Here is a 15,212-nt window from a genome sequence, read left to right on the forward strand (position 1 = left end):
TTAAGGGTATAGGCATTTCATCCCCCTCAGGTGTTACCCAAGTCGTCCCCCTATTTCCCCAAGTGTCTATGGTTGCTGCTAGGTGGACCCAATCCACATTGTCCGACTCAGTCATCCCAGGTAGGATATCCATATAAGGAGAATCTTGGCCAATGTCTGTATCCTTCTTACAAGTGTAACAATATTGTAGTGGGGCCGAGTGAACTGTGGTGTCAGAGCGATGATCAATAATGGTTTTACTCCCTAAGGGGTGTACCTTACCAGTCACCAAATCCACTCTAAGGACAGAGTCTTGGAATTGCAAATAGACATGATTTTTAGACCAATCATGAACCATTTGTGCTTCCCTCATGAATGGTCGTCCTAAAATCATTTCATATGACATAAGGTGTTTAGAGAAATCCATTACAATGAACGTATGTCGTACCTTGTGTCCTAGAACTTTGATCTTAAGATCCTTGAGCATCCCCATAGGTTTGGCTATGGTACCATTTGCCATCTTTACCACAATGTTAGTAACACTGAGGCGGGGTTTTCCCATGGATTCCCAACAATCTTTTGTAACGATGCTAACTCCTGCACCACCATCAAGAATTCCCTTTATAGTTAATCCCTTGGTAGTGATGGGTAGGGTCACATTAGACTCGTCGCCTTCAAAATACTGCCCTAATTCGTTAATGGGTACCTCGATCACAGACTCGTGTCCATCTAAGTCAAGTGATTGCACATGATTTTCCTCATCAATCATAATCGAGTCAGGCCTATTTGGTTGCGCAAACTGCGGTAATCCCGTTCGTAGCTCTCCGTTAAGGAATGCTCGAAGTGCAAGGAATAACTCAGGATCTCCATACAGCTTTGCTATGATCGTGGTTCGGACCTCAGAAGACATGAAGTCCACTAGTTTGGCAACATTCATTGGCATTTTGCAAGGTGTAGGTCCTTGACTAGGAACTGTGAGGATGGAATCTCATATTCCTCAATGGGATCAGGTATTCCTTCGTTAAACATCCTTTCCAACAAGAAGGGTGTATGCTCACTTTCTGATGTCCCGTCCTCACTCCCTTCTTGGATGATACTAGATATGGCTAACGGTCTATGGTTCATGTGGGGTGGATGAACTTGCGTGGGAAACACTGTGTCATGAATTTTGACATGCATGGGTTCTGGTTCTAGTTTCCTTTGAGTCTCCTCCACTAAACCTCTTAGATGTTTCACCTGCTCAATCTCGTCTACTGGGTTTGGGTACGTCCCAATCTTCTTGTTACGATTCTTCCCTTTTTGCCCCTGCGGTTTATCTTGGGGGTCTTGGATTGGATTTGGAAACACTTGTGGTGTTTTCAGAGGCTCTTTATGGTTTTCTCTTATTCGGTTTTCATTTGGTTCCATGTTACGGTTTTCTTTGTCGGTCCTTCCCTTTGTGGTATTGGTTCTAGTCTCCATTGTCTCGATTGAATCTGAATCATCCTCGAGGTCATTCATATACACGGGGTCATCTCCTGTTCCTATGTTTGTTTTGGAACTTGGCTTTGAATTTCCCGTATTCTGCGACCTCTTCCTTCGTGTCTTCTTTTTCTTTGCTTGGATAACTGACGCGGTATCTCTCTCTTCGAGGATATGGCCTGGCCCTTGAAGCATGGACCGTGTAATCGCATAAGCGGGTGCGACGGGTGGTATTGGCGATGTCACACTAGCAATTTTGACCAAATTTAGTGGTGTGATTTTAGGCGCATTTGGGTTATAGGGGCATTGGGCAATCAAGTGATCTATGCCACAACGATTACATGTGAGTATTGGCATTGCAGACGTGCTCCCTTGATTCAATTGCATCTGTGCAGCATTCTTTTGCAGCCTAATAGGGCACTCCGTTGCCCGATGTGGTCCACCACACTCGTAGCATTGAAGAGGTGGCCTCCTAGCCTGGGTGTTTATATTTTGACCTCTGGATGCGAGAGCAGCAGCTTGATAAACCGGCTTGACTTGTCCCCAACAATCTTCCATGTAGTATATAGGACACTCTTCCAATGTATCAAGTCCGTAGGCAATACTAGTGTCTATTTCCTCCTCACAGCCATCTGCATAAGCATTAGATGGCTCGCAACCCACTTGGTTCATAGGGGCGACTCTTGGATGCGGGGGCTGCGGTCCTAGCACAGGAGGTGGTAGCGGTGTAGCTTGTACAACATTTTGAGATCTAGGGACCATGTGTTGCGGTAGTTGCTCAACAGGTGGAGCAGGCATCAATACAGGAGCTCGAGGCGCATCCGTCCAGGCTACAGGTGGTCTATTTTCCATCATACATTTGATCATTAAACAATCCTTAGCTTGGTGACCATACCTACCACATGCGTTGCAAGTTCCATTAAATTTTACTCTAAACGTAGGGCACTCACTAGTGCTATGTGGACCCAAGCAAATGGAACACCATTGTTGCTCCCTTCTTGGATACATGTGACTATTTTGAGGGGGTCGATTATCCTTAAGAGACTCTTGGATTGCCTTGGTGAGGTCTGTCAAGAATGTCTCAAATACATTTGGCTCATTGGCAATGGGCTTTGCAGTCATGGGTTCATACCCAATGGCTTGTGAGCTAGTGGATCTCGTGTCGGTAGACACCGTCATGCCTGCTATCATCAAGTTGTCCTCTAATTGGATTGCATTGGCAGTGACATCTTCCCAGGTTGTGATACCTCTAATCACTAGTCCATTATAGATTCCTTCATTCCTCAACCCTCGAATGAATCGATCAAGCAGTTGGTTATTGTTGAAGCGCTCATTTACAGGGCAGCGAGAGTTTAAGTGCTTTAGACGACTAATGAAGTCCCTTACTGACTCTCCTTCCTTACGTTCGGCCTTCTGTAGCTGAGATGCTACACCCCAAAGCACACCTTCTCGTATGTACTCCTTTAGAAACAACCTTCGAAGGGTAGGGTAGATTGTTTTCTCGTCCACCCTTAGGGTTCTATACCAATCTCCAGCCTTCCCACTTAATGTCAAGCTTAAGGCATTGCACTTATGTAGTTCGTTGCGTTCCCCTAAGGAATCACATACTTGTTCAAACACTTCAATGTGTTTTCTAGCATCTTCGTCCCCATTGAATTTTTGCGTGAGTTTGGCAATTTGTACTGCCTTACTTCTAGGCTCTCTATCAGATGCATGATGCATATTTTCCGCGATAGATCGACCTATGGTTTGAGCAAACGCTGCCAAGTCACCTATGTGAGGAGGCAGGGCCGGTGGAGGTACTCTTGGAATCATATGTGGGAGAGGGACGGGTACCGGTCTTGGCATATGTGTGGATGATGCAGGATATGGAACATAACCGGGCATAGGTCCACTCGGATAAGGGCTAGGGAGCGGCACTCGAGGAGCATAAACAAGTGGTACAATTGGAGGTGTGGGGGCCATGTGTGCATAAGGGGCTAGAGGCACATACGGTCGAGGCCCCATATTAGGTACTACGACACTAGGTAGTGGCACTGCGCTAACCGTAGATGTCATCGGTACATTCTCTGTCAGGCTTATCCCTGAAGTGAGCACTGTGTTTTCCTTAATAGAGGGTTGAGCCAAGTTAGGGAAGCTAAAGTTGTCGCTCGGAGGCTCAGATTGCATAGAGACCCCAGGTGAAATGACGTAAGATGGGTCCATGGGACTCATTAGAGGAGTCTCCATTTGTGATAGAGTAGGCTGTTGAGCCTTGCTCGTATCCAGAAATCTCATGGGGCCAGTTGAGAGTATATTTACCCCTCGGTTTTGCCTTTCTGATTGAATAATGCCATGGATAACATTACAGATCATTTTCTGTTGATCTTCGATGCTCGTGGCACTAGAGGTGGATTGTACAATCTATATCCATCCTACATGGTAGGCGTGGCCAGAGTGTAGATCCGTCAACACCTCAGTGTGGAGGTCGTATGTCCAATGATCATTAATGAACAATCCTTCTAGAGTCGACGTGTTAACGGTTTCTTGTGAGGTAGAAGCAATGTTGCTCCCCGTGGTTTTACTTGTCAGCAGCGGTACTCTAGAGGGAACTTCTGAAGGAGGTAGCTCAACAGGGCCTTCTTGGTAAGAAGTTGGCAGGATATCCACATGGACACTCTTTGGGGGTGTGGGGTCCACGTGCGATGTGAAAGGAGAGTCCACTTCCCCACCCCCTTCGTGTGCTTCATTTGCATCAGGTTCCGAGCGAGTAGCTCTACCTAATGTTTCCATGAAACGGCTAAACATACTAGTACTAGGCTGTGGAGCTTCGGGAGGTGCATGGCCTTCTCTCTCAGTGTTTTGGGTAGGGTATGCTTCCATGATCTCTGAGTCGGAGGAGGAATCACTAGCGGCTATTTTAGGGTCTTGGGTGGTGCTACCTTGTGTCCCCGCTGAGGGTCTAGAGCCTATCGTGGATGGGTAATGGGTGTCCGTATGAACAGAGGCACCCTCAATATGCTCGTGTTCTAGCACCCGCCCAGAGCGTACGTGCATGTGCTTTTGATACCCTAAGGTGTCAAAAAGCTGCTCTAGGAGGCCTTGTGACTAGTTTTTTGCGTGTTTTTTTGTTTGTTTTTTTGCTAGAATTTTTAGAGCGTGTCGTGGAATGGGCCGTGTGATAGCTCGAAACGAGCGTATCACTAGGAGGGACGCGCTGTGCTTTACAGCCCACCATTTGGTTCTATTTTGCTCCAGAAAAGCCCGAAAGAGTCTTTTCTTAGCTGGGGAACTAGGCTCCAAATAGCAAGTCTAAGGGTGCAAGTGGGAAGAGAAGGGAGGAGAGTGGAGGACTTGTCCCACATGCTCTCATTCCCTCTTGAGGGATTAGGGTATATATATAAGAGTGAGTCTAGTATATATCATAAGACTGAGGACTGAGGCCTGGGCCTGGGCTTGGGCTTGGGCAAATGATCCCGATCCCAATCTATCTTTTATACAAACCAACCCGTCCGTTTTAAAACTCACGTTTTGTATTTTCAAAACGTTTTTTATTTTTTTGTACGCGTTTTGGTGCGCGTTGACCTCGCCTACCTGCTTTCTATCTCACCTAATTACTGGCCTGCTTAATTAACTAACTGTGCGTCTAACTGTGCACAAACCAGAAAACACAGAAAATGCAGAAAATGCAGAAATTGAAACTTGACAGAACTGTGCAGTGCAAACCAGAAAATGCAAAAAATGCAAAAACGCAAGAAATGCTAATTGTGCAGTGCAAACCAGAAAACGTAGAAAACACAGAAAACAAAAATCTCCACACAACTACACACACTCATTCCCTGCCTTTCCTATGATAGAAATTGCACCACAAGAAAGAGTAAAGTGCTAACCGAGCTTAGTGTAGGGCATTTCCCCGGCAACGGCGCCAAAAATGTGCGCTCCTTGCCGCACTGTCGAAGCAAGGGACTTGCCAATACACCGTGTGCGAGCCACAAATGGCTCCAAGCACACAACAAGCCTAAACTAGCAAGCTCAAGAGAGCAAAGGGTGTGTCACTCACCGCTCTACGCTCGCCTTCGTGGTGGATTCCTCGCCGCGATGAAGAAGAAGCTGCAGTCGTGCTGCGCTCAACCGCTTCGCCGCCGTCATGCCTTCGTAATGCTCGATCGCACACACACACTCCCTCTCTCTCTCACACACACACACACACACACACACACAAGGAGGTGAAGAAGAAGAAGATGGAGATGGAGATGGAGCAAGAGCACTCTTCTATTGCACAAATGAGAGAATGAGTAAAAATTAGGTTTAGTTGTCTTTTATATGAGCTCACCCCATTCACACTTAGGCGCCCATGCTTAGCCAACTAATCCCTTGAATGTCTCAGTTAGAGTGCGCCTCTCATCGGCGATCACTTTACCCTTTTCCTATTGGTCCGACAAGCCCGGTACCTGACTCTACCAAATACATAATACACGGCCGTTGTAGGTGATGGGGTGTCCGTGAGCCGTGAGGGTTAACAGCGTCTCAGACGAGGCATTGCTTCACTACAAAGGATGCAGGAGCAGCATCCAGAGAGTCCATGGTTGGAGGAGCAGTTACAGCAAGCTCGACAGGAGCTTGCTTGCACAGAGGAGAGGCGCCTTGAGTTTGCCTTTCACCGACAGGCATCTTAGTGGACTCAGGTGGGTGACAGAGTGACAGGTGCTTTTTTTGAGACAGTGGGACCTCGGCACTCGCATGCCAAGGTCAATCAGTTGAGGAGACCAGATGGGTCAGTTTTTGTGAGCCTGAGGATATGCGTGCAGTTGCTACTGACTTTAACCGTGAGTTACTGTCGGTCGAGCCCCAGTCAGAGAGACAGGATGCATGCAGGGAGCAGGTTTGGGCACAGATGCCTTGTCTTGTGACTGAGGAGATGCACCAGAGGCTAGAGATACCTCTTCAGCTTGAGGATCTACACACGGCTCTTAGGGCCCTCCCTCGTGGTAGCTGTCCAGGTGAGGATGGGCTGACTCCCAGTTTCTTCTTGGAGTACTGGGACCTGCTTGGCCCAGATCTGAGTAGTGCCTTTCAGTACATTTTGCTCACAGGAGTGATGCCGGATAGCAAGAGTGAGGGCCTGATTTACCTCATTCCAAAGGAGGGTGGCTCCTTGGATGAGATTCGACAATGGCGCCCCATCACCATCCTAAACTCAGCCTACAAAATTCTTGCCAAGGCTCTAAGTTTGAGGATTCATCCACTTTTGGAGAGCCTTATACATGGGACTCATACAGGTTTTGTCAAGGAACACAGTATCCTTGACAACATCTTCACCTTCTAGGAGGCTTCTGCCCTGGCACGACTCCGTGGGGAGGACCTTGTGATTCTTCTTCTCGATTTTGAGAATGCATACGACAGAGTTGACTGGGACTTTCTAGAGGGCATGCTTCGCAGGATGGGCTTCTCCGATGCTTGGATCAGAGGGGTGTCAGCTCTGCACAAACAGGCTCACAGTCAGGTGCTTTTGGCAGGCGGTAGAGGTGAGCGCTTCATGCTCACACAATCAGTCATACAGGGTTGTCCTCTTGCCCCCTTTCTCTTTCTATTTTATGCGGAGGCGATGAGCAGATTTTTGGTGTCATAGCAGGTTGGTCTGAGGGGCTTAGCACTCCCTATACGGAGAGATGAGCTTCTGGACGCTGAGTTTTCCGACGACTCGGCCTTGTACTTAGAGGGCCAGGAGGGCAATTTACACAGATGTGAGCAGGCTTTGGAGACCTTCTGCTGTGCATTGGGGGCACTGATCAACTGGAGAAAGACAGTGGCTTTCTCAGTTGGCAGTGCTCCTGTTCCAGATTGGATTCGAGGAGAGGGTTTCAGGTGGATTCCTCCAAGGACTGCAGTTCGGTACTTGGGTTGTCAGGTTGGTTTGGACTTGTCCCCCGAGCAGCAGATTGCTCCTCTTCTCCTGTCCATCAGGAGAAAGATGTTACATTGGAGCTCAGCACGACTTTCGCTGGCTGGTAGAGTAGTAGTTGCCAACCAGGTGTTGTTGGCGACTATGTGGTACATCACTTCTTGTTGGATCTTCTCGAGTTCTTGTATCAGCCAGGTAGAGAGGCTAATCAGGAACTTCCTTTGGTCAGGTCGCGACACTCAGATTGCCCGAGCCAAGGTTGCTTGGTCGGTCATCACACTTCCTTGTTCTCAGGGAGGGCTTGGGATCATTGATCCAGCACAGCACAGTAGAGCCCTTCTTGGGAAGTTCGTCATCAGAGGACTTCTTCCAGGCGAGGAGCCCTGGAAGGAGTTCTTGATGCAGAGGCTTTGTGCCAGGGTGCCTCAGTCAGGAGGCCCTTGGCAACCTTTGACCAGATGGATCTTTACAGAGCTGCGCCGAGTTGGTTTGAGGTGGAGACTGGAGGACAGATTTGCTGTGAGTTTGCTTTGATCTTGGGAGCTCTTACGGCGTGGCCTAGAGCAGAGACAGCCGACGTGCACGGAGGAGCGCCTACAGCAGCCCCTTGTCTGGAACCCCATGGTTAGCACTCAGAGAGGCCACTTGGTTGGGAGTCGGCCTCATGTTTCTTGGGGTCCCATGGGAGCTGGTCCAGCGCGCTCTCTAGGTGACTGGATAGAGTTCACAGGTTTGTCGGAGGAGGTGCAGGCTGTCCAGCTACAGGGCATGAGAGGGGTGCAGAGCATGTGTCAGGACATCTTAGAGTCAGTTCCAGCTGAGTGGCTCACTCCTCTCGAGCCAGTAGCACCCCGGTGGATGGGAGCCTTCACACGACAAGAGGTTCTCATTTCAGTCAGGGCTTGCTCAGAGACTGTCCCAGCCCTGTTCTTCGAGCTTCAGGGTGGGGGACGCTTACAGCGAGTTGCAGTAGAGGCCCCGCAAGTAGCAGAGTGTTGTTTCCAGAGGATCCGAGTTGTGGGCATATGTGGGAGGACTTGCGTCTTAGACCCTTACCCAGCAGCTCTTGAGATAGGACACTGGAGGCTATGGGCTTGGGAGTGCTATCCACTGGCACGAGTACAGTGGGATCTTGGTGAGTGGCTATGGAGGGACCCCTTCTCTTGTGCAGACCGCCCAGGAGTCCCCTTCTTTCAGTACAATGTTCAGCTTGGACGTCATATACGTGCAGCACAGAGAGAGGCCCGCCCCGCTGCATCACGTCATTGGCAGGTGGAGAGATCGATGCTTCGCTGCATTCAATGTTGCAAAAGTGTCCGCTCTGTTCTTTGTTCTGGGGGGTTGATGCGATTAAATTTATAGCATCTCAAGTGAATAGCCCAATATGATCCCAATTTTTGTTTTGGCTTTACGTATTTATTTTACTTATTTGTCAAATCTTGGGTAGGGCAAATTGCTAAGATGAGTATATAAGCACCATCTTACCCCCATTGTAAATCATCAACAAGGTTGGTTGGTTCAGAAATATCTCTCTCTCTTTCTCTCTCTTGTGTATTCTCCCTGTTGCTCTACGCTTCTTCATCGTCGACTTTGACATGGTATCAGAGCTTCATGGTCGTTGATCGTGGAGAGGACTAGCATGTTGAAGAGAAGAGCTTTGAGCTCGTGGTGTTGTAGGGTGTAGACGGGTAGCATCTTGAAACCCTAGCATTTTCGAGGACTTTGATGTGATGTGAAAGACAACCCCCCCCCCCCCCCCGGTGTTGCGTTTTGATGCGCAATCGATAGCGGTGCTTGACAACGGCAGTGGTCACCGCAACGTCCTGACGAGCATTCTGAGATGCCGATAATGAGAGGGATTTGATTTGACAAAGCGTTTCAAAACACTCAACAGAGGAGGAAGGCTTGTTGAGGCAGCATTCTAAAACGAAGCCTCTAAGAGGCTCCCAGGCTACATCCATCTCCGGTTCCTGCAAAATCATCTTAAAAGGCTACGACAAGGGTACCCACGACAAAATTTTTGGTGAGATTTTCCCTCCCCCTCATCTTGAAATGCTAGACATTTGGTGGGGCTTGGGGATAGTTTGCAAGAGTCAAACTTGTGCCAAACAGGTACCTGCATGGTCTCGGCTTCTCCAACAAATACAGTGAGAGAAATGGAAAAGGCAAAGATAATAAGTTTTGTGCAAAGCTTCCACCTCGCATGACCAACCCAAACTATCCGCTATGGAAAGTGGATCGACCAGTACCCAATTAGTAGCCTATGCAATGGTAAAATTCTCAAGGAAATTGTCGAATTGTTTGGCTCGGGATTGTGAAGCCAAAAGCAAATGCATGAGTTCGCCAGAAGACAGAGGCAAAGGCAAACTTGACAGAATCAGTGCTCAGTTAGCTGCCTCGATGCCCACAAGGTCTGATACCCATTGTTATAAATGCGAGAAGACGCATTGTTTGGCTCAGGAATGCAATGCCAAAGGCAAAAGCAGGGACTCACAAAAGGACAAAGTCAAAGGCAAGTTGCATATACAGATAACGATGATTAAGATTTGAAAGGGGATATCAGCATGGCATGCATAGTGGTGGCCACAATGCCAGATTTCTAGTCAAATGGTGGTTTCCGCAACATGCTTCAACCGGAGAGAGGCTTTTGAGCAACAAAGAGGGATAAAAAGGAGCTCCCTACAAATGATTTGGACCCATGTGTTGGAGTCCAAGTTATCGCTGTTTGAATATGTGGGTCGGAGTTCAATGCACATGCATCTCGCAAGGAACCAATCAGATGTATCTAAAAACACTATGGATAAGTGCACCAATCCATTAATGTTGGCCGGATTATAGACAAGCTGTGTTTCAAAGTTTATTGTCTTGTTCAACGTTATGTGTCCACAATTCACAAATGGGGATTCTTTGCTACAGACGGGGGCGTGGCTGCCCTGCAAAATACTCAAAAGAACACGTTGCAATCCATGAAAAAGCACAAATCGACATACTTCGAATCACACAACGCATAATCCAAGTTGTACACGAGCAGAGACAGAAAGAGAGCGTGATAGAACGAGAGAGCACGTGCAGGCGCACCACCTAGAGCACAGTGCTACGCCGGCACGGCAAGAGAGAAGAGAAGAATAACACAGAAACTCGGTACAATCTCCCCCCGTGCAAGAGTGACCATGTCCCTCTTGCACGTATTTAATTTATAGAGAAGTCCATGCTCAAAATTGAGTTACATCCAATTCACACTTGGGCGTAAAATAGTCATGGCTCATAAAGAGCTCAATGTAACAATTAATAGCTGTCTACATCTCAACTTATAACTAAACCATAAATACTAAGGCTTGCCACAGAAAATCCACTGGTGGCAGTTTTATTCCGAATAACTGCTATCGCTTTATTGTCCAGCACGTTGTCGTGCTGTGACATGTACATAGTGGGAACACATGCTACAAGAGTTATCTTGTAACTTTTTAGATACATAATTATATTTCCTATAATGTACATATGCATATGTAAGTATAAAAATAAGCTTTCTATCTCATCTTATTATTTATCTCAAGGGTAATGTATTCTTACTTTACCATCAAAAAAATACTATGGGAAAAGTGTCAATAGCTCCGCCTCTTTAACTTGGGGCAAAAAGCATTGACTCTTTATTTCTACTATTTCATTATCATCTCACACCCTAGCTAGATCCTATATCTAGGGTAAACTCCAATATATATATATTCTATGTATTTTTTATACTTTTCTTATATTTCTTTTTAAATAGCTACTAGGAGAGAATCAAATCCTAGTGGGACACTAGGTGGCATGATTTCAAAGATACACTTATTTTAATGCATTATTGCAAGCATGGTTACAAAACTTTGTCAAGGAGAAATGTCATGCTTTCATATGGCATGAGGTGTCCTTGGGAATTAAATGAAAGTCAAAGCTAAGGAGACCACATGAAGACTTTTGCTGCCATAAATGGACCCTATTTTGATGAATTTTTTACACAAGGTTCCAATCCGAATTGGAAAATGATTTTAAAATGAAAATCCTAGCTAATGAGCTGAAGTTTCTGCCCATATTTTTACTTTTTTATTTGGAGCTACGGTTGAGGAGATATGATCAAAATACTGGACCCCAGTCTGCCCACATCATGCAGGGACAGCTCATTTCCAACTTTTTCAATTCCTGTTCACACTGGCTCCTCTCTTCTTGTGTAAACCCTTGTGGGTTCCCTTCACCTATAAAAGGGGACCTCTTCTTCCTTGGAAGGAACTCAAGCATTCAAGCCATTGATGAGAGGAATTCTTGAGGGAGTGAGTAGTAATGCCTAATTGTACTTAGCCATTAACATAAGCCCAAGCCTACACTTTCTCCTAGAGGAAAACTAGCCATTCTTGTACGCCATCCTTGGAGGATCAACTCTAATCAAAGAAGGTGTTGTACTTGGCGTATCAATCAAAGTGGAATTATCCATTCTTCTTCTCTCTCCCATCAATAATGGTGCCGAAGGGTTTCAAGTAAGATGTGTTCTACATTGATGTTTTCTTGATTTCTTGTTGTTTTCATTTTCATCTCTAATCCAACATATATATATGTATCTAATCTCATCTCCTTAACCAAACCTATCTCTCTCATTCTTAGTAATTCATCCTCTCTAGGTTCTCTTTGCTACAGGTACATCTCTCCCCGCAGTATCCTTATTGCTTACGGGCAAGAATAGGGCTTGGGAGAGAAACTTCTCATCTCTTCACTTCTCTCATATCTACATTTCTCACATACTATCCTAGATGAATAACCCACATGATGATAATTTCTATCGCTTTCACTCTGTACGATCTATTAGAATTAACGTATGGATTAGCCGTAAAATACACTTTCAACAACGTATAGTGTTTCTCTTTGGCCCAGAAAGGCTCAATGAAATACTTCTATCACCGGATCCCATCATACTACCTCTCATAGACTATAACTTTTCTTTTGACGTAAGCGTAGTTATCTTGCTATGAACCAAGAGGATTTGTACACACAATTAATCCCAATCACTAGACAAAATATATATATTATGGTAAGCACAAAACTACAATTCCAAAGAACAATTCGTAGCCTATTTGGTCAACCAAGATTGAATGCCATTAACTCATCCATTAACCCTTTCATATTACCCATGATACGCTATGACCATAGCCTTGATGTTTTCATCTTCGTATTGTTTTGACATTCTCTTTTGCGTTCTTCCTTTGTGTGTGTGAATGCAAGAGAGAAAGAGTGAGTCTTCTTTGGTTGAACTTCTTTCCAAACCCTAGTCTTCATGGCATCTATGGTTTAACTCCTTCATATAGTTTTGTTGAGTTCTCTCACAAACTCTCACAGCCATAAGCCCGGTGCTTTCCTGGCAAGACCGCAAATTTCTCGACAACGTGCCAATCACTGATCTGCTCACACAACACCCAACAAGTGATCATATTCCACAATTCAAATCAACATTGCAATGCTTCATTAGAATATCAAATATTTCACAAATATATCATCAAAATATCAATTCCATTACATACCCCGGGGTTGAAAGACAATTGTCTTCAATTGTTACCGAAACCAAACTAGTGACAGTGGTGGCCAGCCACTGGTAGAGTGGTCTAGTAATTTGGTGTTACCTAGATCGGCGAATCTACACCAATGGTCGTGCTGCCTAAATCGGCGGATCTGCATTTTGATTTCGTGTTGCCTAGATCGGCGAATCTACACTAGTGCTGCCTAAATCGGCGGATCTGCACTTTTAAAATTCGTGTTGCCTAAATCGGCGAATCTACACTAGAAGAAAAGCACTGCCTAAATCGGCGAATCTGTGTCTCTAGGTGTGTGGTATGCAAGTATCAAGTGATGGTAGTGTGGACTTAGAGATTGCTCAGAGATCCATTGACACTCTTCCAAGGAATGGTTTTTGTATTTTACCAAATATCTTCTATACTGGTTTCCTCTGCGGGTAGTGGTCATGTCATGATCTAAAATTATGTCGGGAGTCAGAATTTCTTCATCGTCCTCAATGAAGGGGGGGTCAGTTGTGGTAGGGGTGTCGGGAATAGGTCCCTTGTGTGGTCTCAACAAACTGACATGGAAGGAGTTTTGTATTTTCCAATGTGAGGGAATGCCCAAGCGGAACGCAGTCATTTATTTCATGAAGAATTTTGAATGGGCCATAAAATCTAGGGGCCAATTTCACTTTAGGATGTTTTTCTACACTTTTTAAGCGTCGTTTTTCTATCCTAAGCCAAACGAGGTCGTTTTCTTTAAAAGGTGCAGGTCTTCGTTTCTTATTGGCTTGTGCAATTTATCGTTCTTGTGCTCGTTTAATGCAAGTTGTGGCTTCTTGTAAAATGTGTGTGTGATCTCTTGCTAAAGCGTCAGCCCCCAGGGACATCAGACTAATAGTGGAGACAGGGACAGGGAGTTTTTGCCCATAGAAAATTTCAAAAGGTGCACGGTTTGTGATGAGTGGGGTGTGTTATTGTAAGCAAATTGAAGCATAGGGAGGTGTTGGTCCCAGTTTGCAGTATTTTCAGTGGTATAAGATCGAAGAAGATCCATAATAGTACTGTTTGTGGCTTCTGTTTGACAATTACTTTCAGGGTGAAATGCAGATGTGAAATCCATTTTAGAGCCTAAGTTTCTAGCTAGGGCGACCCAAAAATGATTGCAAAAGCATCCATCACGGTCGGAGAGAATGACCTTGGGGAAGCCATGGTATGGAAAGATGGTTTTGAGAAAAATATTTGCAGCCTGTGGTGCAGACAATGTCTTTTTGCAGGGTACAAAGTATGCTTGTTTGCTAAAACGGTCAACTATGGTCCATATCATATCATTGTGTGAGGATGCCAGTGGGCCAACAACTACAAAGAAGGGTTGTGTGAAGTCGGGTAACTGCAGGATGGGGGCATGTGTAAGGAGATATTTGAGAGTGTCAAATGATTTTTGTTGTGTGGGACCCCAATTGAATGGTACTTTTTGATAGTAAAGTGGTCATCGGTGATGCAATGTGTGAGAAGTTTTTGACAAATTTTTGATAAAAGCCTGCTAAACCTAAAAAGGATTTTATGTCATGCACCGATTTGGGGGTAGGCCATGTTTTAATAGTGTCAATCTTTTGAGGGTCAACAGATATTCCTTTTTCTGAGACTATGTGGCCTAAATAGTCAATGTGTGTTTGAAAGAATATACACCATCGTGGTAGTCTCTCCGAGAGCTACGCGCCCATGCCACGCATTCACATTTTCGAGCTATTCGTGATCGATCCTTCCTCGAGCTTGTTTTGTTTGTAAGTAGCACAAACAGTGTCTGTTTTCAACAATCAAGTGCTTTATGTAATGAGAAAGAGATTAGCTACACATAGATACTCATGAACTTAAGTTTTGCCCACTTTTGGATTATGACATGTTAGTCTATCGCGACTGTATTCGAGATAACTAGGGTTCAAATCTGGTGAGATTAGACTTATAGGTAAGTATATCCTAGTGAGAGGATGGTGCCTACAAGGTTTGATGAGATTCCGAGTTCATTGGAAGTGTAAACGGTGTTGTGAGCGGTTAGGGATAGAGTGGGTTGCATTCTACCAGGGTTAGTGATTGATGCATCATAAAAGTGCGTATGAGTAGATTGGTCTCAGCCTGACAAGCTAACGAGATTTCCTACGTGCACCTACGGGTTAGTCGTGTCATCGGATGATAAGTATGTTGTCTGTGTCGTGCTTGTGAGTATGAACAGGGGAGTAGTTAAGCCCTAAAACATTGGCGCCGCTGTCGGGGACACAAGACCTTAAGTAGGGAGATCTACGTCACTTGTGTGATGGTTAGCTTACTTTAGTTTTGACTAGAGAGAGCTTAAACTTTTAGAACAAGATCCAGGATAG

This window comes from Adiantum capillus-veneris, chromosome 1 (assembly GCF_014529385.1).
Source record: "Adiantum capillus-veneris isolate H3 chromosome 1, ASM1452938v2, whole genome shotgun sequence".
Taxonomy (NCBI): domain Eukaryota; kingdom Viridiplantae; phylum Streptophyta; class Polypodiopsida; order Polypodiales; family Pteridaceae; genus Adiantum; species Adiantum capillus-veneris.